A 3,227-nucleotide genomic window follows, 5' to 3' on the forward strand; every position below is an offset into this window, starting at 1 on the left:
GCTGAAAGTGTTGAAAGAAATTCACCAATGTATCAAAGAAAAGCTTTAAATTTCATTGGTCGATTTCAGTTATCTTTCCCAATCTTTCAATTTTCCTAATTGTTCTTACATGTACATACTTTGGAATCTTTCAATTTCAATTGAATTGTAGCAATTTATCTTTATTATGGAAACCCAGAAGTGCAAAATTTCATCCTAATCTCTATTCAAAGCAGCTGACTCGCTCGGGCAGAGCTAATTGTTCCCCTGATGGAACACCTCTCCTCAAGCTGCACAAATAAGATCTAGCGAGAGCTCACAAGAGACCAGCCCAGCTAGCAATCATTCAAACAATTGAGAGAAAAAGGAAATGAGAAGGGTAGCGGCCGTGCCAAATCGATCAATCGGCCGGTTAGAAAAAGTGATGTATACTTTATCTCCTTTTGAATGCTTCCACAGGTTTTGTCAAGGAGGTCTTTAACAAACATGCAAGTGAGAAAATATCAAACCTACGAAAATCATTTGCAGAAAAAATGGAGATCATGCATTAAAGAGATGTCAATCCTTTACACAATACATAAGTTTGAAAGACCTTTTATTGATATTATCAAAACCATTCTGATAGGGGCTGTTCCAGGTTTTCCCACTGTAGCTAACTAAAAGTATAAGACAAATGATGCCTTTGTTCAAATGAAGTGGTTCAGAACAAGCCTGAGTCATATTGATTATTTTGAAAACTGGAGTTCGACAGCTCTAATTCGATCGAACATCGATGCATCGAATATTGAAGGCGGGGAAAATTTAGTCTTTTGTTTTTGCGTCGATCGCGATGCGCTTTGCATATGCACTACGCACTGACGGTAAGCGCTGGCGTTGGCCGGGTGAGCGTTGCACAAGCAGATGACAGCAAAGTTCGTTTGTATTTTCCAAGATCACAAAACACACAAAAAAAGGCCGGGGACCAAAGCAGAATTCTTCCCAAAATATCTTCAACAATGATATTTGCAGATGACAACATATAAGTTTAAAATGAAACAATAATAGAGACATGAATCACGCAGAGTCGATCCGAATGATTTTCGGTCAACTAGCCCCGTCCGCAGCTCCGTACACTCACTCTCCCGAAACGACAGGTGTGCTTGACGTCAGCGCCAGCAAACAAGTGCAATCAACGGAGAGCGCTGTAACTTGCCTGAGATTGTGTAGTTGGACCCAAAATGAGCTCCAAATAAATTTATGGGAATAAATACGTAATTTTCTCTGGATGGTCATTTGAATTGCTATTCAATGCTGATATAACGATTGTGAGGAAAGATTGTGGAATATGAGTTATGACGATGTTCGAGAATAATCCAGATGACAATCCAGTTTTTTAGACGCAATTGAGCATGCGATCAAAATAAATACGAATGTTTCGAATCGAGCCCTAAATTCATCTAAATTATTACGATTTAACAAGATTTTATGGTCATACTAAGAATATTGACGATGTCGGCAAAGTATGTTATGTTCATATGGAAGAATTAATACTGGCCGGATTATTTCTATTGTTATTCCATCTCTGGACGTCTCCTCCAAGCTCCGAGAAAATAAGCACAATGCGCATGCGTGTTCGATGACGTATGACATATTTTCCCATTCATGAAATCAGAGCCCAAAGTTGGGCACAAACTAGCTTCAAATTGATGGGAAAAAAAATCAAACGCAATTTTCTCTGTTTTGTCATGTAAAATGTTATTATATGGTGATATTACGAACTTGAACAGAGTTTTTGCATGTAGACTATGTTCGAGAATCAATCCTGATGTGATGATTATTTTTTTTAGACAAGTGCACTAGCTCGAAGTCAAGTCGATCGTCATGAGATGTCCGCCATTGAAACGAAATACAAACGTTTCACATCAAGCTCTAAATTCATATTAATGATTATCATATGCAAATTATTGTTAAATATTACGATTAAATAATGTTCTATGGTCATGATATTAATATTGTTCATGAAAGCAAGATTTATTTTACGTTGATTGCGTCAATTTCCGGCCATTTTCTGGTTTGATTAAAGGACAGTACTGCGCATGCACGATCGATGGCCATGACTTCCATTCATGAATTCATCGTGCATAAATTATCTCGGCACGAGCAGACGAGTAAGACTCGAACTATGATCGAAATAAACTTCAAATTAATGGTGAATAGCATCATATTTACTCAATCGGTTTCATTTTGGGGGCAATAGAAATCAAGTAAGTAGTAGTAAAGTTGGACATTACTGATATTTTGATGATTGATTGTGTAAACCAAACGAATCGGCCGGCCGACGTATTTTTTTTTTCGATGCACCGATTTTGCAAAATCTGCACCGGTGTTCGATGACATCGATCGAACACCGATTTTAAAATCGATTCGACTCAGGCTTAGTTCAGAATCTTAAATCTGAAGTAGTCAAACCATGCTGTTCGAGGAATGCGTTTCACAACAGACATGTGACATGGCAGATACTTTGCATAGGACCAGCTGGCATTATGCCGACAAAAAATAAGAAAGAAAGAACATTCCATGAAGCTCTCTGAGAGATGATACTAGTACTGCCCATACCGCTGACTTATCATATTTGGCCACGCCTACCTCCCGATGCGCCAGAAATATATCAACAACACTGTTTTTAGCGAATATGCCAGCTGAGACAGTGCTTTGACGATGAAGACTCAAGAGATTGTAGAGTGACTGTAAGTACAGGTAGATATCAATTACATGACTAATTTCAAATGTTTTTTTAAATTTGAGTAACTAGACATTAAGGAAGGCTCCACATTGAAGAAGAGAAGCTGAAAGTTTTTAAATAAATTCACCAATGTATTAAGAAGTCCACTGTTCAAAATGAATTGTAAATTTCTTTGGTCAATTTCTGTTATCTTTCCCAATCTTTCTGGAAGAGCTGTGGTGTAGTGGTTCTGACTCTCGCCTTGTAAACAGAGGGTCGTGTGTTCGAATCCCACCGCGGTCTAGCGTCCTTTGGCAAGGCGTTAATCCACACTTTGCCACTCTCGACCCAGGTGCTAAATGGGTACCCGGTAGGATGCGAAAGATATTGTATGTTTGATTTTGCCAGCGCCATAATTAGGCTGCGATGAATGCAAGGAATGCTCCCCAGGGAGTGGAAATTGTGCACTTTTCGTGCGGGATTGAAATGAATCCAATGACCGGGGTAATAATATGCTGTAACGCGCTTGGGCCATTCTGGGAAAAGC

This window comes from Lytechinus variegatus, chromosome 1 (assembly GCF_018143015.1).
Source record: "Lytechinus variegatus isolate NC3 chromosome 1, Lvar_3.0, whole genome shotgun sequence".
Classification (NCBI taxonomy): Eukaryota; Metazoa; Echinodermata; class Echinoidea; order Temnopleuroida; family Toxopneustidae; genus Lytechinus; species Lytechinus variegatus.